The 24,724-nt window shown below is 43.6% G+C and overlaps 1 protein-coding gene across 1 annotated transcript in view; it reads left to right on the top strand.

The window, feature by feature from the left end:
- The first annotated feature begins 4,870 nt into the window (after nucleotides 1-4,870).
- NR1H4 (nuclear receptor subfamily 1 group H member 4) overlaps nucleotides 4,871-24,724 on the top strand; it is a 126,911-nt gene continuing 107,057 nt past the window's right edge. The window contains exon 1 of the mRNA XM_040344326.1: nucleotides 4,871-5,018. The gene's annotated coding sequence lies outside the window, so the exon portion shown is untranslated. The remainder of the gene's footprint in view (nucleotides 5,019-24,724) is intronic.

Raw genomic sequence — 24,724 nt, 5'->3', positions numbered from 1 at the left:
GCAACAAATCTTCTAGGAGACCGCCATTTGGTCTACTTACCTCCCTCCCAATACCCAACAGACCATGGGAGGTTGTATCAATGGACTTTATAGTCGAGCTTCCTAGATCGAATGGGGCTAATACCATTATGGTCACTGTAGACCTATTCACTAAAATGGCACATTTTATTCCCTTAAAGAATCTTCCAACTTCACTAGAGACAGCAACAGCTTTCATAAACAATGTTCTTAAGTTGCATGGGTTACCCACTCAAATTATCTCCGATCGAGGATCTCAGTTCATCTCCAAGTTTTGGAAAGCTTTGTGTAAGGCACTGAAAATTGATCATAGAATGTCCACGGCCTACCATCCTCAAACGAACGGACAGACAGAACGTATTAACCAAATCTTGGAACAGTATTTACGCTGTTACTGCACTCATCTCCAAGATGACTGGTTTCAACTACTTCCCCATGCAGAATTTGCATACAATAATTCAACCAGCTCTTCGTCATTACTCTCACCATTTTTTGCTAACTATGGGTTTCACCCAAACAGTTTACCGACTTCATTTCTTTCTAACGAAGTACCTGCAGTAGACGATTATCTCACCACCCTAAAAAACACCATTCCAATCATACGGTCAAACCTAGAAAGTGCGCAAACACGACAAAAACGAAATTATGATCTTCATAGGTCAGTACCTCCTTCTTACGACGTTGGTGATCTAGTTTGGCTGTCTACCAGAAATCTACGTCTAAATTTACCATCGAAAAAGTTGGGTCGTCAATTCATAGGTCCATATCCTATTTCTCAAGTAATTAACTCTAATGCAGTAAAACTACGTTTACCCCTTGATTGGAAGATACATCCAGTTTTTCATGTCTCTCTTATAAAACCGTATGTACCCAATCCATTTTCCAACAGGGCTGCCCAACCTCCTCCACCAGTTTAAGTTCTGGGTGAGACAGAATACGAAGTAGAAAAGATTCTAGATTCTAGACAAAGAGGTTCTGGCATTCAATATCTAATACGTTGGAAAGGGTACTCCCAACTTGAAGATTCTTGGGAAAATTCTTCCCACATTCATGCTCCTCGTTTAATTAGACAATTCCATCAGAGATACCCCACTCGTCCTTCACCTATTATTGGCACTGGTGGTGCCCCATTGAGGAGGGGAGTATGTAACGTTACTGGCGTTGTATTGAACAGGACGAGCGCAGCCTTACCTAATCCTGTTAGCTGCGCTCGTCTCCCTGACTCTGGCGTGTCACTTCCTGTGCGCCGCGGCTTGCGTTCCACGCTGGAACGCGGAAGCGCGCCCCCAGCGAGACTCCTCGTTTCCCGCGCTGTGCGGGCTATTTAAACACGCAGCAATGACGGCAGGGTGTTCCGCTATTTTGTTGGACCCCTGCCGTCACCCAGGACCCGCTCCTCAAAGCCCTGTGGACCTGCTATCAGGAGACACTCTCTTCATCCCTCCAGCACCAGGATCAGCGCTCCCTGCAGCCCTCTGCCCACAGTCTGTCCATCCAGGACTGGGATCAGCTCACCCTTCAGCCATCAGCTTCTCAGGCTTCCCATCTGTACCAGCACTCTGCAGACCTGAATGTAGCCATCTCTGTTTCTACCAGCAGTACCGCAAGTATCTCTACACAAATTGTTAAGATCTCCAGCCTATGCTGAACTGTGCTTGTCTATCAATTGCATATCTCAATATCTAAGTCCTGCCTGAATATACTTGTGCATGGTCTCAGCTTGTGATATATATATATACATATATGTGTTGGCTCTATCTGCACTGCTTTCAGTAAGAAACATTAAGTAATACTGCTACCAAAAACCTTATACCTACTTATTCATAGACTGTGTCTTTAACCGTTACTGCATTATAAAGGCTTATGAGTTAATAAGCTTTCTTGATTATGCTGGTGCTCTATCTGAGGTTGTGATGATATAAACCATTAACTCTTAACCATACTATAGAGTGACTTTTGGTTTACACTGAGAAACCTCCGCAGTTGAGATCCAATTAATCAAATATAAAAATAACAAGACAGGAACGTCACATATTGGAGCAGGTATAAAGTGTAACTAAGAATATATTAGCAATGGTTGCAAAGGCAGATGCAAATGTTGGTGATCACATTGAACAATTGGTGACTGAGAAATGTGTATTGGAACAGAAAATGAAGGAATTAGAGGAAACATGTAAAAAAAGAGAAAGTTGTATTGCCTCTTTGAATCAAAGAGAGGCTGAGAATGAGCATATTATAATACTGCTTAGGGGGAATTACATGAAACCCAGTCTTCCATAATGGAGTTATCCTCTGCACATGCTCATTGCTTAGCAGAGATAAAAGCTCTGGAACAACATGTAGAAAAGCCAAATGCTAGTGTTGCTGCAAGTGATGTTGCTATGATAGGAATCAATGTTGGAGATATGAATGAGGAGTATTTAAAGCAGAGTTCCACCCAAAAGTGTCTGTCACGGCCAGTTGCCCACACTTAGAATGAAGACGCCGGCCGGAAAGGGGGGGGGAGGAGCGGAGCCCCAGCCGGCGCGGCACTGGAACGTGGAGCAGGTGAGTGTATGTTTATTAAAAGCCAGCAGCTACACTTTTTGTAGCTGCTGACTTTTAATAAACATTAAAAATGAGTGGAACACCACTTTAACTACAGTAACTACACTTGAAATTGATTCAGAAGTTGAAATGGAAAGCGACCCTGATCTTTTCAAGAATAGTAACACAGTGATAGTGGAGACTTCTGATAAATCCATTGCTAGTGACTACTCAGACAATAAAAGTGGAGACTACAAACTGAAAATAGCCAGTTAAGACAGAAAAGGCATCACTGTATTGATCAGCTGCATACACTCAAAATGGAGGTAGCCGCATGTTCATTCAAATATAGCACTGGAGGAAGCAATGTTAGCAGCTCTTAGCAAGTCGCATGTATGGTAAGAATTTTCTGGTTAACATTTCTTTGATATGAATAAGGTTTAGATGTGAGTTTCAGAGATTTGGCCTTCATGTTTGGAATATTATAGAGGACCTTGATCTATGTTTAGTATTTTCAAGGATAAGCCTCTGGATTTTTATTTTATATTTTTTTATTATTAGCATTTTTATAAAAAATAATTATTTGTATTTTATTTTTTTCTTTCGTTTTCATATATATATATATATATATATATATATATATATATATATATATATATATATATATATATATATATATATACATACACAAGAAAAGGGCAACATCTAGTACTCTCAATTTGGAATAATTTAATCGTATAATAAAGTAGTAAATAAACTCACAAAACAGGCACAATCAGCTTGAAATGCACTGCAAAACGTGCGAGCCTGCCTGTTGGAAAAAAATGCCTTTGGTTCTTGTGACAGACCTAACCAGGACTTTTGGAGGGGACTGCAGGATAGCCTCTTGCCTACTGACTATGGGCCCTGGGATTTGAGGGAGCTAAAATAATTTAGGAAGATGTCCATTTTATATAATGCAAGATGACATTACCACATTTAACATCCAAGGAAGCCATGATGGTCTCTGCCGACTTGAAACTCAGTGAGAAGATGTATGTGAAAAGAAAGCTGGTTAATGAGATTTGGACAGCCTTTGGTCTTCCTAAATACCGGTGCCGAACTGTCTGGGTGGGCATCGACACCTAGGCTTGTTTTGGTGACTAGTTGTTAATTAACTTACTGTTTACGTTAGCTGTTCATTAGGTGTACTGACATTACTGTTTACAGTTTGCATTGTTTAGGATAACCGCGACCAGGCTCTTACCTGATTTTGTGTGGTATATAGTCTGTGTGAAATTACAATAAAGTCAGTTCCAGCTTGCACCCAAGCTATTGTCGTCCAGTTCTTGTGTGCTGTTCTCATCTATAATACCTGGTTCCTGGTTCCAGTGTGGAGGAAGCTGTATCTTGGTGAAAGCACGCAGCTGTAGTGCCAAGCGGTCCGTCACAGTCCTGAATTAAAATCAAAAAGTACGTAATATTGGCTGATATAGAAAACTCTAAGGTATGTGTCATAGGCGTGCGCACAGGGTGTGCCAGGTGTGAATAGGCACACCCTAATCACCCCTGAAACCCTTACCGCAGGGATGTCAGCTTTCCTCCTCTCCCTCCGGCTGCTGCTGCGGGCACACACAGATGGTGTTTTTAGGATGAGTAGGGATAGTGGTAATATCATTTACCGGCCCCTTACCTTTGTGAATTAACACAGTGATTGGTACCAGGTGTTTGAGCTTTGGGGTGCATACCCTAATACAATAGGCTGAGCACTCCTATGGTATGTGTCCATTGTTGACCTGCCACATTACAATTTAAATCTAAGGGAGATTGTACAATCAGATTCTAATACGTTTGGACATTCTTCCAATGTTTCATACAACTGCATCTAAAATGTTTTGAATGCAAGCCCATTCAGTTCTACGTACGCCCACTCACTTTCACATTTATGTTCAAAGTTAGTATTGCTATGCTCAGATCTTGAAGTTCCAAGTCCAAACCCAAATCCAAAAGCTAAAGTCTAAATTCAAATTTAATGTCATTGTTCTATCTATCTATCTATATTATTTTTTAATGTGTATATATATATATATATATATATACACACACTTTATATATATTATACGCTATTTCCCTCTTATGTTGCAGAAGTAAGAAAACTGGTTTAATCAGGAAGAGGCGCTGTTCATTCTGTTAGTTTTAAAACACAACTCTTGGTGATAAAACATTTAAAAGTGTAAGGGGCAGAACTGGTAAATATACAGATTTCATTTTGGCATCTAGCCCAGTACCGTATTCAGAGAATTCCAAATCTGTTTAAACAAAGTGGACACCAGTTAATGAGTAATCTGTGGATCTGCTGGATGCATAGAGCTGTATGTGGCTTTCAGAGAAACAGCAATCTAATTTCTACACGTAAGATCTCAATCCTCATATGTGCCTTCGTTGTGTTTATGGCAGCATGGAACGCATTGGCTTGTACTGAAAAGCCACTTAAGGTAAGCGATAGCATATATTCTATCACTTACATATATTTTATGTTTTTTTAATACATTTTAGGAAAATGTGGCAGGGCAAACTTGTTTATGGCTATAAAAGAAATGTGGCGCTTACTGCATAAACGAATGATCCTCATAAATATAAAATAAATAATAATAATATCTAAAAGTGTGGATAAATAACTAATTAAATCAATCAAAAATGCAAGTAATGATTTCAAGTATTGTGTGCAATAAGCATGTGCAAATAATGACAATAGTTCAAATATTCAAATGTGCAAATGGCAATCCAGTATTTTCCAAAAATAGGAAAAATTTGCAAAAAAAAGTGCAAGGGAATATCTAGTTCATCAAAAAGGAATAGTCCCATAAGAAGTGCAAAACAAGTCCAAATATAATAATGAATCAACAACGTGCAACAAAGTTCATCAAAGGTAAAGTGCAAAGTGCCAATATCCAGAGTTTCCACTGTGTGTAACACCATTTGCCTCTCACCTCATAGATCAAATTAATGAGCATTTCTTAAGTTTTCACCTCTAGTCGATCGGTTCCCAGGACATTCTCGATGGAATAACAATCACCGAATAATAAGGCTAATTTTCATGCAAAGAAAGGGGAGGGCTCCATAGTGTAGTAATTTCTATTTTTTTTAAACTTGTTCATCTTGTTTTTTTTTTTAAGTAAAATATGTAAATTTTACATAAAATTGTTTATTGTTTGTTTTGTTGAAGATGGTGATAAACAGGTATATCTTGTAGACAATAAAAAATGTCTGTCCATCTTCAGACTTTGGTGGGAAGCCACATTGACAAATGTTCCCAGCTCCTGTGATTTTCTGTTCACCCCATGTGCCCTGATATCACTATTCCCTTTTCTGAGGAAGACATGTTTCAATTTATTGCCAGCATGCTGATACATTTCTTCAGCAGGCGTAGGAACATTTTTCTTTTCCTGCTGTTTTACTGTTGAATCTGTTGCTAAAAAAAGTTTTGTGCATTGTTATTTGTTCAGTAGTTTGATAACATAACCAGTTACTGGCAAGCCTATCAGCATCCAATTAATCTGTATAACATAATGCTATTTTAAAATAATGATCTCTTCAGAGACCCCTCTCAAGTGATCCCACCACCTCCATGCAGTTTATGCTATAGAGTGCAAAAGTAAACAGTTTTTTTTTCCCACTGCTGATTACTGAGCAACAGCAACACACATGTAAATAAGTAAAAGTGATTTCCACATTGTCAGGCATGGTGGTGCCTAGCTTTCTTGCCTATCACTGCTAGGTTTTCCCATGTTTACCTGGCTTTCTTTTTTTCTGCTCCAGTTTCCTTCTATAACCTTCTATAACCCAAAAACATGCTGGTGGGGTAACCATTATTCACTTGCATGACTGTAGAAGGGACATTACTCTGGAAGGCACAGAGACATTGACTCATGTAAACAGCCGTTATTCTCTGTCTTTGTTAGTGCTTTAGAAATAAATAAAAGTCATTTTGGATCAAACTGTTACCTGACAATAACACTGTCATATAGTTTTTTTTATTTTTCCATAATTTTTTTATTGAAATCAAAAACAGATAAATCAAAAAGAGAAATGCATCCTCACATGTAGTGCGCATGTGGATGCACAATGATAACACGTATGCCACGTCCTAAACAAATTTTGTAAAGAGGAAATAGACTAGGGGCTAGTCATGGACTTTACGGGCATTATATGTTGGTAAAGATACTAAAAACAGATAAATGATTACTGTTCGAAAAGAAGAAATGTTGTAGATTACAAATATCTATAACCATGTACCATTGCAGTAAACAGATTACACATTAACCACTTCCATACCGGGCCTATTTTGGAACTTCTCTCCTACATGCATAAATCATAATTTTTTTATTAGAAAATTACTCAGAACCCCCAAACACTATATATATGTTTTTTTTAGCAGACACCCTAGGGAATAAAATGCCGGCCATTGCAACTTTTTATCTCGCACAGTATTTGCGCAATAATTTTTGGGAAAAAAACGGTTTTGTGAATTAAAAAATAACAAAACAGTAAAGTTAGCCCAATTTTTTTATATAATGTGAAAGATGAAGTTATGTTGAGTAAATAGATACCTAACATGTCACGCTTTAAAATTGCGCACACTCATGGAATGGCGCCAAACGTCAGTACTTAAAAATCTCCATAGGCGTTGCTTATTTTTTTTTTACAAGTTACAAATTTAGAGTTACAGAGGAGGTCTAGAATTGTTGCTGGTGCTCTAACGCACGCGGCGATGCCTCACATGTGTGGTTTGATTGGCGTTTACATATGTGGGCGGGACTTACGTGTGTGTTCGCTTCTGAGCGCAAGCTACCGGGGGTAGGGGCGTTTAAAAAAAATATATATTATTTTATTTTTTATTTTACTCAATTTCTTTTATTTTTACACTTTTTTTGTCATTTTTTTTTTGATCACTTTTATTCCTATTACAAGTAATGTAAAAATCCCTTGTAATAGGAAAGGTTCGTGACAGGTACTCTTTATGGAGAGATGCAGGGTCAATAAGACCCCACATCTCTCCTCCAGGCTGGAAAGCATTAGATTGTGAAAAAAAAATCACCGATCTAATGCTTTCAGCCGCGATTGCGGCTGTGTTTACATTCCAGGACCCGGGCGTGACGTCATAACATCGCGCCCAGGCCTCCGACGATCATAGAGATGACTGGTGACCATCTGGTCACCAGTCTACTCTATGGTTTCCATCGGACGCCGGCGGATCGTTTCTCCGGGTCTCCGATGGCAAAGGAGAGCCCGGAGAAGCACTGGATGGCGGCGGGAGGGGGGAGGGTATGATCGTTCTTATGGTGCAGGGATTCGCCGGGTGAAGAGATGGATATCTGAATGATGCCTGTGGCTGCAGGCATCTTTCAGATATCCCCACTGAAAGTCCAGGACGTCATATGACGTCCTTGGGCTGGAAGTGGTTAATTGGGGTATCCATAAAGCATAATCCCATTTGGTATGGTGGTGATGTGTCTACCCGTTGCTACACCTACATGGTCCGCAACCCTGCAATAACTGGTACTTTAATAATATCAAGGGCCCAATTTTGAGAGCAAATACAGGAAGAAGAGAGAGAGAATAGATACAGTAACTGAAAGGGGGGGGGGAGAGGGAGAAAGAACAGACAAGAAAAAGCATGCAAGAGGGGGGGGGGGGAGAAACAGCCAAGAAGATGGACAGGAAAGGGAAGGAGGGAGACAGGGATATTGACTGACAGAGTTAAAGTGAGGCGATTCCAACGTCCCCGCTCCCCCCCCCCCAGCCAATTGCCTTGGGTTAAGCTGTCATATAGTTTTTATGTTTACGTGAATCAATACTATGATTGGCAGTTTAAAAGTGATCAGTAGTTTTAAAGTGGGTCCAGCATGCCCATGTTTCCGTAAACTTTTGTATCCATTCTTGGGAGATGTGGATCAGTTCCTCCATTTCTGGAAATTTTGTCAAACCATTCTCTAATAGATGGTAGGGTATTAGATATCCAGTGTATTGGAGCACACAGTCTTGCTGCATTCACCATGTGCATGGCTAGGGATTTATAATAAGCCCTTTTAGATAATGTGTGGTGCAATAAATATTGCGCTGGAGTATAATTCGAGGTATACGTGGTAACATGTGAGATAATACCATGGACCTGTTTCCAGAAAGGCTGGATGGATTCACAATCCCACCAAACGAGCATTGTGCCTTCTGCTTTACCACATCTCCAGTATGTGTTAGGTATGAATGGCGAGAATTTGCGGAGAAGGGAGGGCGTTCTATACCACCACGTTTCGATTTTGTAACAGTTTTCTTGAATAGCTACGTTCATGGAGCCTTTATGTGCGTATTTATGTATAGTTCCCCAATCGGATTGGGAGGTCTGAAGTTAACACTATGATATAGTTTCATGTGACAAAATTGCATTAAATGATTGTATTTGTCAAATATAAAAAGCAAAGAACAATAGATAGTAAATTACTATTAGGTAGATTCAGTAAGAGTTAGGCCCCATACACACGAGAGGATTTATCCGCGGATACGGTCCAGCGGACCGTATCCGCGGATAAATCCTCTCGAGGATTTCAGCAGATTTCTATGCGATGGCGTGTACACACCATCGCATTGAAATCCGCGCCGAAATCCTCTGGCGATGACGTGTCGCGCCGTCGCCGCGATTATGACGCGGCGACGGGCGCGACGCTGTCATATAAGGAATTCCACGCATGCGTCAAATCATTACGACGCGTGCGGGGAATCCCTTTGGACGGATGGATCCGGTGAGTCTGTACAGACGAGCGGATCCATCCGTTGGGATGGACTTCAGCAGATGGATTTGTTGAGCATGTCAGCAAATATTCATCTGCTGAAAATCCATCCCAGGGGAGATTTATCCGCGGATAAATATCCGCCGGAGTGTACACACCATAGAATCTATCCGCTGAAACCCATTCGATGGGATTTATCTGCGGATAGATTCTATGGTGTGTATGGGGCCTCAGGCCGACTTATCAGTAGATAAGTCGACCTAACTCAGAATCTACGCCGACCTATGTTTAAGCGTATGCTCAAACAGAGATACGCTTAAACATATCTAAGATAGGACGGCTTGCGCTCTACACCCCTCCCCCCCGCGCAACTTTCAGCTGCTTTAAAATCAGCGGTGATCGGTGCTTGTAACTCCCCCACACACGATCACCGCTGACTGTCCCGTGTCCTCCTCCAGCCCCTCTCCGTTTTGCTGCAGTCTGTCTCCCTCCGTCCATGTCCACCGCCGTGTTTCTCTCTCTCTCCGTGTCCCCGTGTTTCTCTATCCCGCCGTGTATCCCACCGTGTATCCCGCCGTGTATCTCTCCCCTTCTGTGCTCCTCCTCCACCCCCTGGAATTGTCAGGATGGAGAGCGGGGTAGGAGCCGGTAAATCCGGCTCCTTACTGCTCCGAATGGACAGAGTCAGTGATCACTGACTCTGTCCATTCACATAACTGAAACATCGTAACCTGTGTTTACAATGTTTCAGTTTATGAATGAAGAGAAGACGCTGTCTTCTCTCCTTTCATTTTCAGCGCAGCTGATGCTGCTGAGGAAGGGACTGGGGAACATGTGTCCCTAGTCCCTGTTTTAAAGGGGAGATGTCAGAGGTCTGTTAAGACCCCTGATATCTCACCAAAGCACCCCAACAGGGCTGAAAAAATAAATAAAAAAAATAAAGAATAAAAAAACAAAAGAATAAAAAAAATTATTGTAGGAAAAAAAAAAAAAGAAGACCCCTGATATCTCACCAAAGCACCCCAACAGGGCTTAAAAAATAAATAAAAAAAATAAAGAATAAAAAAACAAAAGAATAAAAAAAATTATTGTAGAAAAAAAGAAAGCATTATAAATAAAAAAATTGTAAAAAAAAAAAATGTAAAAAAATAAAAACAAATTGTTAAAGATAAAAAAAAAAAAATACTGACACATGTGCCGCTGTCACATGAGATTACAAAAAAGTATCGGTATTCGGTATCGGCGAGTACTTAAAAAAGTGGTATTGGACCAACCCTAATATTTACCTTACTAAAAATAATGCAGATTCCATTTAAAATAACTATGTAACTATGTCAATCTACCTCCAAAGTGAACCTGTCATCTTTTAAGTCTGCATGAATAAATACTTGTTTGGCCACGTCATAGGGTAAGCACAATTCTCTAGTTGGACAGATAGGTTATTAATTCTAATAGTCACAATGGTTTGGATTGAACTTAAAAATTATGGTTGTTCCTTATTGCATTCTGTAAATTCAGCACAGTAATAAGCTGGCAATAGATTTATTGAAATCCATCTGCTTCAGCAGGGACTGGCCAAATTTCGATCAGTGTGTGGGCTTCCCCGCTTGACAGAATTCTATTATTTAATTGATTTCTGTTAAAAGTACATAATAAAAAAAATGTATTGATCAGTAGCTGCAGCCAATTAACTGCAGCTGCTGATCAGTGTATTCTGACTGCTACGGGTGCCACTATTGGAATACAATGTCCCGACAAAAAAGATTCCTCCACCCACAATGTATGTATGGACAGCTTTTACCACTTGAGTACCAGACTGTAACACCCCTTTATTACCGGGCCATTTTTTGGTTTCAGAGCTGTGATATTTGACCGACGATCACTTTGTTATGTAACACTGTGCAATGAGTTTTATATATTTTTTGAGACAGATAGAACTTTATCTATAAAAAGTAAAAAAAACAAACAAACACAAAAACGGTGACCCCTACTTTATGTTAAAATACAAATGCCAGAATAGTATTAAAACCCCTTAAATTACCCTTTTTTTGGAAAGTGGATGCCCCAAAGGTGATCCCATTTTTTGCCAAACGAAGACACAAACTGGTACTAAAGGGGTTAAACATGTACCTTGAGAATGCTGATACATTAATATACAGGTCATACACACAGAAAGGAGGAAGTGAAGGGGCAGGGACGTTGCTAGGTGCCAAAAAGACCAGGGGCTTCAGCCCAAAGCCAAGCCGGCAACGGGGGGGGGGGGGGGGGGGGGGAGGTCGTTGCGGGCACGGCTGATGGAGTGGCGCAGGGTCACCTACCTGACACATACCCAGACCTACGTGAATGTGTGTATGTGTCAGTACACAATGACATAACCTGCATACACTAACACTGACCTGTCCTGACTACACTGACCTGACTACACTGACCTGACCTGCATACACTACACAGACCTGACTACACTGACCTGACCTGACTACACTACATACACTAACCTGACCTGCATACACTACACTGACCTGACCTGAATTGCATACACTGACCTGACCTGCATACACTACACTGACCTGACCTGCATTGCATACACTGACCTGACCTGCATTGCATACACTGACCTGACCTGCATTCCATACACTGACCTGACCTGCATACACAATCACTGACCTGACTACACTGACCTGACCTGACTACACTGACCTGACCTGACTTTACTACACTGACCTGATCACACTGACCTGACCACACTGACCTGACCTGACTACACTGACCTGACTTGACTACACTGACCTGCATTGCATACACTGACCTGACCTGCATTGCATACACTGACCTGACTACACTGACCTGACCTGACTACACTGACCTGCATTGCATACACTGACCTGACCTGACTACACTGACCTGACCTGACTTTACTACACTGACCTGATCACACTGACCTGACCACACTGACCTGACTACACTGACCTGACTACACTGACCTGACCTGACTACACTGACCTGACTACACTGACCTGCATTGCATACACTGACCTGGCCTGCATTGCATACACTGACCTGGCCTGCATTGCATACACTGACCTGACCTACATACACAATCACTGACCTGACCTGCATACACTGACCTGACCTGACCACACTGACCTGACTACACTGACATGACCAGACCTGACCTGACTACACTGACCTGGCCTGCATACACTACACTGACCTGACTACACTGACCTGACCTGACCACACTGACCTGACTACACTGACCTGACTACACTGACCTGACCTGACCTGACCTGACTACACTGACCTGCATACACTGACCTGACCTGACTACACTGACCTGACTACACTGACCTGACTACACTGACCTGACCTGACCACACTGACCTGACCACACTGACCTGACCACACTGACCTGACTACACTGACCTGACTACACTGACCTGACTACACTGACCTGACTACACTGACCTGACCTGCATACACTACACTGACCTGACTACACTGACCTGACTACACTGACCTGACTACACTGACCTGCATTGCATACACTGACCTGACCTGCATACACTACACTGACCTGACCTGCATTGCATACACTGACCTGACCTGCATACACTACACTGACCTGACCTGCATTTCATACACTGACCTGACCTGCATTGCATACACTGACCTGACCTACATACACAATCACTGACCTGGCCTGACTACACTGACCTGACTACACTGACCTAACCTGACCACACTGACCTGACTACACAGACCTGACCTGACCTGACTACACTGACCTGACCTGACTACACTGACCTGACTTGACCTGACTACACTGACCTGATCTGACCTGACTACACTGACCTGACTACACTGACCTGACCTGCATACACTGACCTTACCACACTGACCTGACCTAACTACGCTGACCTGACCTGACCACACTGACCTGACCTGCATACACTGACCTGACCTGACTACACTGAACTGACCTGACTACACTGAACTGACCTGACTACACCGACCTGACTACACTGACCTGACCTACATACATACACAATCACTGACGTCACCTACCTCAGCCGTGGTGTGCGGCACCGGCACGCCCAATGTGCCCATCATAGCGAAGGAGCCAAGGAGGAGAGGAGAGCCGCCGAGCAGGGAGTGGGAATATGGCGTGGCGGTGGTGCCAGAGGAGAGGAGGCTCAGGAGCCGTGGAGAGCCTCCGAACCGAGCGGGGATGTCGCATTGCGTGCCGGGCAGCAATGTAATTCCCGCCTTCTAAGCTTGCGGCGCCTATGATGGACGTCACACGTCCCCCGGCCCCGGATTGGACCAGTGGGACGTCCATCATAGGCGCTGCAGGCTCCAGAAGGCGGGACCTGCTCTGTCACTCGGCGGCGCTCGGAAACAAAATGGTCCCTGCTCGGCGGCACTTGGGGCTATTTATTAAATTCTCTATGGCCAAGACTCGGGGCTTTTCATCGACCCATTCGGGGCTCCAGCCTCCCCAGCCCACCCCTAACATGCGTCGGTCGGAAACCCGCGGGGAGCGATCCGGGACGAGGGCGCAGCTATTCGTTTCTAGCCGCCCCCTCGCGATCGCTCCCCGGAGCTGAAGAACGGGGAGAGCCGTATGTAAACACGGCTTCCCCGTGCGTCACTGTGGCAGCTGCATCGATCGAGTCATCCCTTTTATAGGGAGACTCGATCGATGACGTCAGACCTACAGCCACACCCCCCTACAGTTGTAAACACACACTAGGTGAACCCTAACTCCTTCAGCGCCCCCTGTGGTTAACTCCCAAACAGCAACTGTCATTTTAACAATAAACAATGCAATTGAAAGGCATTTTTTGCTGTGAAAATGACAATGGTCCCAAAAATGTGTCAAAATTGTCCGAAGTGTCCGCCATAATGTCGCAGTCACGAAAATCGCTGATCGCCGCCATTAGTAGTAAAAAAAAAAAAAACTATCCGCTATTTTGTAAACGCTATACATTTTGCGCAAACCAATCGATAAACGCTTATTGCGATTTTTTTTAACCAAAAATAGGTACAAGAATACGGGTTGGCCTAAACTGAGGAAAAAAAAAATGTTATATATGTTTTTGGGGGATATTTATTATAGCAAAAAGTAAAAAATATTGAATTTTTTTCAAAATTGTCGCTCTATTTTTGTTTATAGCGAAAAAAACAAAAAACGCAGAGGTGATCAAATACCACCAAAAGAAAGCTCTATTTGTGGGAAAAAAAGGACGTCAATTTTGTTTGGGAGCCACGTCGCACGACCGCGCAATTGTCTGTTAAAGCGACGCAGTGCCGAATCGCAAAACCTGGCCTGGGCCTTAAGCTGCATAAAGGTCCGGGGCTTAAGTGGTTAAAGGAGTTGTAAATGAAAAAATGTTTTCACCTTAATGCAATCTATGCATTAAGGTGAAAAAACATCGCATAACACCGCCCCGAGCCCCCGTTATACTTACCTGACCCCTCGAAAGTCCCGCGCGGTCCCGAGATTCTCTTCGCCGCTCAGCCTGGCAGCTGATTGGCTAGAGCGAATGGGATTGAGAGCAGCGCAGCCATTGGCTGGCGCTGCTGTCAATCACATCCAGTGACGCGGCGCGCCGAGGGGCGGGGCCGAGTGATACAGTGAGCGGCTATGGCCACTCGCTGTATCACGGGAGCGCGCCTGCAAGTAGTGACCACCATGCGAGCTCTCGCATGACTGTGGTTACTAATTGCGGGGAGGACCAAGACAGCCGCCGAGGGACCCCAGAAGACGTGGATCGGGGCCACTCTGTGCAAAACGAACTGCACAGTGGAGGTAAGTATGACATGTTTGTTATTTTAAACGAAAAAAAAAATGTTTCCTGTACAAACGCTTTAACTTTGGATAGTTATACTTTTTTTTCTACCAGTAAATACCTTATATGGCCCACTTCCTGTTTCTTGTCTGCTCATTAGCCTAGGCTTATGACATCAGACACAGCTCTCTTTCTCACTCTCGTGAGAGTTTGCCAGGAAGGGATGAGTCATAAGAGGGCCAATGAGAGCTGTAAAGCTGGAGGTGTGTGTCTGTGTAAATCCAGGAAGTGAACAGTCAGCAGCTTCAGCTGCCCACAGTTAAAATGGTTGCAGCCAGACTCAACGGAGGGAGATTTCTGTAGCATATTTGTCAAGTACAGAATGACAGTATATATTAAATAAAATGCAAAATGGTTGGAGGGAAGCTTCAGAATGGCAAAGATGTTTTCATTACAAATTATGTAAGCAGACAGCAGTTCCTTTTTAAGGTCCACCCTATAGATTTTTTTCTGCTTTTTTATCTTTGCGGTGGATCACGTATAAATATAAGATCCGTCATTTCCAGGCGGGGGGGGCTCATGCGCGCTGACACGCTTCCGCTGTGTTTATATACAACGGAAGCCTATGAGCGGGTACTCGACATCCTGCAGAGAGACATAACAGCGTTCTGCCTATATAAACAAGGCAGATCGCCATTCGGATCAGCTGGATACAATGTCTAATGAAAGAGCCAATCCTGGGCAGATCAGCTGCCCGATGTCTATTTATCTAGTGCCATTCATAATCGGAACTGGATGAATAAAAGGCCGCCAATCCCCCCATTGAAAAATGGACCATAGAACAAAAGCAGATAAAGTGCATGTCAAGGCAAAAATGATTTTTCTAGTTGTGGATAATGTCAGGAAGGGTTAGAACTCAGGGCTCTGACGTTTTCACTACACAGGAAGTGAGTCACAGGCACACAGACAATAATAGAAAGCTCATAGGTCATATAACCTGCTCCCTCTCTACTAAAGAAAATCACGTCTGATTCTCTCTGCGTTGTTGTGAAAAGTTTGCCTCACCTTCTGTCTGAGAAAACATCAGCAAGATGGGAAGTGAGGAGAAATCTCTACTGGAGCCCTGGATAGCAATAACAACCTGACCGGGGTTCTAACTCTTCCCGTCTCTTTCCTAATCGAACTGTCAGCTGGACATACACTATAAGATATGATGTATTTCCTCTATGAAACATCTAAAGAGGCCGTCAGCACAAAGTAACCATACACTCAACTCTAATGCTAACAACAGGCAGAATGTCATGTACTCAGCTGACCTTGAACTCTCCCTTACATTTTATTGCCAGCACTCTACCTGTGTAAAAGGGCTGGGTCACAGAGAGGAATCCCAGTTTGTATGGGAAAAAAAACCTTTCCAAAGACTTCACCGCTAACAAGACCTATAGAACCATTAAAGAGTAACTCTAGCAAAAGTAAAAAACATTCCCCTCTGGGTGATCTATGTGCGTTACAAGAATTATAATAAACTTTGTTGTAGATTCCTACCTTTTGTTATTCTGAAAAAATCCTGTGTGTTTCTCTGTATCCATGTGGGAAAGTGAATCTAATGGCAGTGGTTTCATTGTTATTATCAGTGGCGGCTGGTGCTCAAAATTTTTGGGGGGGGCGCAACCGAAAAAAAAAAAATTGCAGCCTCACTGTGCCCATCAAATGCAGCCACTGTGCCATGCCATCAAATGCAGTCACTATGCCATCAATTTGCACCACTGTGCCATGCCATCAAACGCAGCCACTGTGCCATCAATTATCATCACTGTGCCATGCCATCAAACGCAGCCACTGTGCCATCAATTATCACCACTGTGCCATGCCATCAAATGCAGTCACTATGCCATCAATTCGCACCACTGTGCCATGCCATCAAACGCAGTCACTGTGCCATGCCATCAAACGCAGCCACTGTGCCATGCCATCAAACACAGTCACTGTGCCATGCCATCAAACACAGCCACTGTGCCATCAATTGTCACCACTGTGCCATGCCATCAAACGAAGCCACTGTGCCATGCCATCAAACGAAGCCACTGTGCCATGCCATCAAACGAAGCCACTGTGCCCCTCAATTGTCGCCACTGTGCCATTTGTCACCACTGTGCCCTTTAATTGTCGCCACTGTGCCCATTGTTGCCACTGTGCATGTCACTGTGCCCTTTAATTGTTGCCACTGTGCCCATTGTCACCACTGTGCCCATTGATGCCACTGTGCCATTTGTCCCACTGTGCCCATTGATGCCACTGTGCCCATTGTAATCTCTGTGCCCTTTGTCGCCACTGTGCCCATTGATGCCACTGTGCCCTTTGTCCCACTGTGCCCTTTGTCGCCACTGTGCCCATTGATGCCACTGTGCCCTTTGTCGCCTCTGTGCCCATTGTCGCTGCTGTGCCCTGTAAAATGCACTTACCTTTCTCCTTCAACGTCCCTCGATGTCTTCTCCCGCCTTGGTGACGCTTCAGCCAATCAGGTTACCGATAACCAGAATCGGTGAACCTGATTGGCTGGGACGGCCGTCAGTCTTATCCAAGGAACACACCCCCCGTACGTTCCGAGGATAAGCTTCCGGGAGACGAGGGCTGTACTCGGAAAGCCTGGCTCTGATAGGCACTTCCACACAGCCAACCAGCTGCCGTTATTCAGGTGGTCGGCGCTCAAGTTCCGGCCATCTGAATTAGACCAGCAGCAGCTGACAACAATAACATACATTCATGCAATGCATGAATGTATGTTATTTCAGTGGCGGTGCGGAGCCACCAGAGGGGGCGGCGCTCCAGCGCCCTCTATAGACGGACCGCCACTGTTAGGATTTATACAGTGCAAACCATTTACGCAGCACTTTACAACTTGAGGATAGACAGTACAAATAGAATACACTTTAATACAGTAGGAATCAGAGGGCCCTGCTTCTTAAGGCCCGTACACAAGATCAGATTTTCAGATGGGAATTATGCGATGATAGGCTGTTGTCAGAAAATCACACCATTTGTATGCTCCATCAGACAATTGTTATCGGATTTTCTGCCAACAAATGTGGCATAGCATGCTTTAAAATTGTCCGCCAACAATTGTGTCTTGTAGGATTGTATACAAGTCCGTCGGACAAAAATCCAACGTACAAACACGCATGCTCAGAAGCAATGCTCACCATAACACAACATTAGCAGAAGTTGCCAAAGGGTGGCGCTAAAGAGCTGAAAAAATAAGTCGTTTTGTGTTTTTTGGCCGACAATTCTTTTCCGTTTGTATGCAATACAAGTTCACGGCCAACGCCCCTTTGGACAAAAGTCCTACGCTTTGCCCGAAGAAAATCCGATCGTGTGTACAAGGCTTTAGAGCTTACAATCAAAGTTTCATAATTATCAATCAACTGTGGCAGCTGCAGGGTACTAATGAGGAAATCTGCTGGACCTGCATCCTTTTAGACGTGTTCTTATTGGGAGTAACTCACCGAAAGTTACATTTTTGTTGCAGGGGATGCCTGAAATCTGACTTGTATCTTAGTGCAGACTTCTGGGAAAATCGGTGAGCCAATCACACAAGCAGGAAAGTGGAGTTACCCTTTTAGAAGCAGACAGGAGCTTTAATGTTGAAACTATTGCCATCCTAATCCATGCACTAGATATTGCTCATGTACTAACTATAGTAGAGCCAGACCAAGCTAATGATTGTTCTATGTAGACCATTTTTTTATTTGAACAGACTGAACATTGCCGGATTAAACGTGGCTGGCTCCATATACAGGGCTTACTTGTATGATGACGCTCTTTCTTGCACAACAAAATGATTGACCAAACACCTTTTGCCCTGTCCGCCCACTACATGATCATTGCCACAGAAATTATAACTAGTGAAACGTGAATAGAAACATTTTTTTTTTTTTTATCTTGCACAAAATGAGAAACACACAGAAAATATTTATTGAATTGAATTTGCATATATTTTGCCTTTGCTGGTTTTTCCCTGCCCCGTTCATCATCAACAGGCTAGTCAGTTTATTTGTAAATTTTTCAGTTTTCATTGCATACCCTATTTTAGTGCGTTTTGCATTTTGCATATAATAGACTTTAACGGAGTCACACCAGGAAAGTAAGTGTTGTGTTTGTGATGCAATTTTTTATGTGTTTTTTTCCTTTAAAAACACTGGGCTAGATTCACGTAGAATCGCGTAACTTTGTGCGGGCGTAACGTATCCTATTTACGTTACGCCTCCGCAACTTTTACAGGCAAGTGCCGTGTTCTCAAAATAAAGTTGCGGCGGCGTAGCGTAAATAGACCGGCGTAAGCCCGCCTAATTCAAATTGTGAAGAGGTGGGCGTGTGTTATGTAAAACAGGTGTGACCCGACGTGATTGACGTTTTTCATGCATGCGCCGTCCGTGGAATTTCCCAGTGTGCATTGCTCCAAAGTACGCAGCAAGGATGTCATTGGCTTCGACGTGAACGTAAATGACGTCCAGCCCCATTCACAGACGTCTTACGCAAACAACGTAACTGTTTCAAATTTAGACGCGGGAACGACGGCCATACTTAATATTGGTACGCCGCACTTACGCCACCATATAGCAGGGGTAACTATACGCCGGGAAAAGCCTAACGTAAACGGCGTAACTGTACTGTGTCGGTCGGGTGTACGTTCGTGAATTCGCGTATCTTGCTGATTTACATATTTTGCCGCGTAAATCAGCATACATGCCCCTAGCGGTCAGCGTAAAAATGCAGTTACGATCCGACGGCGTAAGAGACTTACGCCTGTCGGATCTAATAGATATCTATGCGTAACTGATTCTAAGAATCAGGCGCATAGATACGACGGGGCCGGATGCAGAGATACGACGGCGTATCTGGAGATACGCCGTCGTATCTCCTCTAAGAATCTGGCCCACTGTTTATAGCTGGTTGCTAAGGAGCGGTTCAGGAAGCTGGCTGCCACGTCCTTAACAACCGATGAGTCATCAGCTGTCAGCGGGTACTGATGACTGAATGTAAAAAAAAGAGTTGGTGGCCCCCCCTAAATCCATACCAGGCTCCTATTTGAGCATGCAGCCCGGCAGGTCAGGAAAGGGAGGGGACGAGCGAGAAACCCCCTCCTTGAACCATGCCAGGGTGCATGCCCTCAACATGGGGGGGGGGGGGGTGAGGAGGGAGAAGACCGGAGGAAGATGACATCGATGATGGAACCAGAGAAAGAAGAGATCCGTGATGCTACCAGAGAAAGAAGAAACGTTGGAGCTACGGCGGGGGACATTCCTAATTTTTAATAAAGGACATGTAAAAAATTGTTTCTTGTTTTTTGTAACAGTACACTGCTTTATTTTTTTGGTGAATAGCTAGGGGAACAATATACTCCATACTCATTCACATTCCTGATTCCAATAAGCCTTCTGCCCGCAGACCCTGAGGCCCCGTACACACAAACACATCGAGTTCCTCGGCCAGTTCAGCCCTGAAGCCGCCGAGGAGCTCGGCGGGCCGAGAGCTCCCATAGAACAACGAGGAAATAGAGAACATGTTCTCTATTTCCTCGTCGAGCTCCTCGTCGGCTTCCTCGGCCGAAAGTGTACACACGACCAGTTTCCTCGGCAGAATTCAGCCAGAAACTCGGTCGGAAGCTGAATTCTGCCGAGGAAACTGGTCGTGTGTACGGGGCCTCACAGTCACTGGCCATGGTTGTGGTGAAGAGGCCCTTGTCCCCATCAACAGAGCCCCCCTGCCCCAAAGCACCTCCCTATATTGGGGGAATGTGGCCTGGTATGGTTCAGCAGGTGGGGGCGCTTCCCTGTCCCCTCCCTTTCCTGTCCCCTCCCTTTCCTGACCTGCCGGGCTGCATGCTCAGATAAGGGTCTGGTATGCATTTTGGGGGGGCCCACACCATTTAAAAAACAAAGCTTTTTTCACAATTTGTTTTTGCCAGCAATTCTTTTTTTTTACATTCATTATCACCTCCGTAGCAATCAGCTATTTACAGTGAATTTACAGTGTGTTTAAAGAAAAAAATTTAAAAACACAAGTGCAGCCGCATAGAGATCTGGTCTCTAATGTCTGTCATCTTTCATTAGGCTTCCCGTTTGGTCTCCTTCCAATTAAATCTCTTTCATCTTTAGTTATCTATTTTCAGTTGAAGCAGCAATTATGAAATGCTACAAGGCATAAACCATAACCCAAAATAAACCCAACATGTGTTGCAAGTAAAAGGAAAATATACAGTTGTGCTCATCAGTTTACATACCCTGGCAGAATTGATGATTTCTTGGCCATTTTCAGAGAATATGAATGATAACACAAAAATATTTCTTTCACTCATGGTTAGTGTTTGGCTGAAGCCATTTATTATCAATCAACTGTGTTTATTCTTTTTAAATCATAATGACAACAGGAAATACCATAATTACCCTGATCAAAAGTTTACATACCCTGGTGATTTTGGCCTGATAACATGCACACAAGTTGACACAAAAGGGGTTTGAATGGCTATTAAAGGTAACCATCCTCACCTGTGATTTGTTTGCTTGTAATTAGTGTGTGTGTGTGTGTGTGTGTAAGGTTAATGAGTTTCTGGACTCCTGACAGACCCTTGCATCTTTCATTCAGTGCTGCACTGATGTTTCTGCATTCTGCAAATGCCACAAAGTATCCTGCTTACAATATGCCAAACTGCACAGAGACAAGCCTCAAACCTTCTGGCACAAAGTCATTTGGAGTGATGAGACCAAAATTAAGCTTTTTGGCCACAACCATAAACGCTAAATTTGGAGAGTCAACAAGGCCTATGATGAAAGGTACGCCATTCCAACTGTGAAACATGAAGGTGGATCGCTGATGTTTTGGGGATGTGTGAGCTACAAAGGTACAGGAAATTTGGTCAAACTTGATGGCAAGATGAATGCAGTATGTTTTCAAAAAATACTTGGGGAACATTTGCAGTTATCAGCCAGGAAGCTGTGCATGGGATGTATTTGGACATTCCAACATGACAATGATATAAAACATAAGGCCAAGTCGACCTGTCATTGGCTACAGCAGAATAAAGTGAAGGTTCCGGAGTGGACATCTCAGTCTCCTGACCTCAATATCATTGAGCCACTCTGGGGAGATCTCAAACGTGCAGTTTATACAAGACAGCCCAAGAATTTACAGGAACTGGAGGCTTTTGATCAGGGCAATTTGGCTAGTTTCTGTATTCATTATGATTAAAAAAAGTAAACACAGTTGATTGATAATAAATCGCTTCAGCCAAACGCTAACCATGAGTAAAAGAAAAGTTTGTGTTGTCATTCATATTCTCTGAAAAATGGCCAAGAAAGCATAAATTCTGCCAGGGTATGTAAACTTATGAGCACAACTGTATTGCCTTTTTCTAATGATTTGTGCAGTAACTTCAATTAACTACGGATATGACTTTTTTACAGCTCTCTTTCGGCAGACTCCGCTTTGCTCAGCGGGAGATCGATCCACTGATCCCCGCCGAACTGGCTGATAATAGGTCCGTCTCCGCTCACTATGCTGAGATGGACTTGTCAGAGTCCCACTCTCCTCTTTGGGGAGATCGAATGAATATGGACTGCCTATCTGTTTTCATCTGATCCTATCCGATCCAATCCTCCAGACGGATTGAAAAAAGGGTCTTCATCCGTCTAAATTTTACGGACAGAATTGGATCAGATATCGGCCGATGTCAGTGGACATGTCACCACCGCTCAATAGAGGTGAATGGATTGTCCGATCAGGTCAACCTGAAAAACTGATAGGCGGACCTGATCGGAAAGTCTGTGTGAAAAAGGCCCCTACTCTCCCATAATGATGCTTTATTAAATCTAGAAATGTATAGATTAGTTTTTACATTACCATCTGAACAGCTGGATGGATTGTTTGCCGCCCCCCCCAAAAAAAATATACCACCAGCCACCACTGCAGTATAGACCAATAGTAAGTGAAAATTTTGAGCACCATTTGGAATTATTAGTTCATTTTAACAGTGATAATTTTGTGGCCAAAAACGTTTTCATTATAATTCTAATCAGTGTTATGTTTTTAGTGCTGAAAACTAAACGAAAATGACCCCATATTTTCGTCAATTGATGAAAATTACAATGAAAATCAGTTCCCATTTTCATCAACCAACTAGGGGAGGGACGTTTCCATGTGAACTTCCATTTTTTTTGAGCCTGTAAAGCCCATTAGTGTTTCCCCTCCTAACAAGCAAGGTAGCAACTGTAGAATGCTTAGTAGTGTGGTGTGCATAGCACTGTGCAGCATTACAGGTTCCTCAGATGACCGTCCAGAGCACTGTGCATCACAAGCCTCCTCAGACCATCGTCCAGAGCAATGTGTATTACAGGCCTCCTCAGAATGTCCAGAGCACTGTGTGCATTACAGGCCTCCACAGACTGTCTAGAGCACTGTGAAGTATTTACAGGCCTCCTTAGACCACCATCCAGAGCACTGTACATTACAGGCCTCCTCAAACCGCCATCTAGAGCACTGTGAAATACAGGCCTCTTCAGACTGTCCAGAGCACTGTGTGCATTATAGGCCTCCTCAGACTATCCAGAGAACTATACAGCATTTACATCTCTCTTCAGACCACTGTCCTGAACACGGTGTCCTCCTTAGACCGTCCAGAGCACTGTGCAGCATTACAGGCCTCCTCATACCAATGTCTAGAGCACTGTGTGCATTAAAGGCTTCCTCAGACTTTCCAGAGCACTGTGCAGCATTTACAGGTCCCTCAGACCACTGTCCAATCACTGTGTGCATTACAGGCCTCCTAAGACTGTCCAGAGCACTGTGCCTTACAGGCCTCCTTAGATAGTCCAGAGCACTGTGTGCATTACAGGCCTCCTCAGACCACCATCCAGGTAACTGTGTGCATTACAGGCTTTCTCAGACTGTCAAGAGCACTGTGCAGCATTTGCAGGTCTCCTCAGACCACCATCCAAAGCACTGTGTGCATTACATGCCTCCTCAGACTGTCCAGAGCACTGTGTGCATTACAAGCCTCGCCAGACCACCGACCAGAGCAATATGTGCATTACAGGCTTTCTCAGACTGTCCAGAGCACTGTGCAGCATTTACAGGTCTCGTCAGACCACTGTCCAAAGCACTGTGTGCATTACAGGCCTTATCAGACTGTCCAGAGCACTGTGCTTTACAGGCCTCCTTAGACCACAGTCTAGAGCACTGTGTGCATTACAGGCCTCCTCATACCATCCAGAGCACTATGCATTACAGGCCTCCTCAAAACATTCAGAGCACTTTGCATTACAGGCCTCCTCAGAACGTCCAGAGCACTGTGTATTACAGACCTCCTTAGACCATCCAGAGCACTCACTGTGCATTACAGGCTTCCTCAGACCGCCCAGAGCATTACATGCCTTTTTAGACCATCCAGAGTATTTTGCATTACACGCCTCCTTAGACTGCAGGAGTATACAGTATAATGAGTTTTGATATTCTAGAGAAATACTTAAAGGGTAACTCGACTTTCGTGGGAAAAAAAATATCAAATAAAAAAAGCATATAGCATATACAATTGCGACTCAAATCATATTGTAATTTAATGTTATTAAAAAT

Source organism: Rana temporaria, chromosome 3, assembly GCF_905171775.1.
Source record: "Rana temporaria chromosome 3, aRanTem1.1, whole genome shotgun sequence".
Classification (NCBI taxonomy): domain Eukaryota; kingdom Metazoa; phylum Chordata; class Amphibia; order Anura; family Ranidae; genus Rana; species Rana temporaria.
Note: the sequence above shows the minus strand (reverse complement) of the source record. Positions and strands in the feature narration are given on the sequence as shown.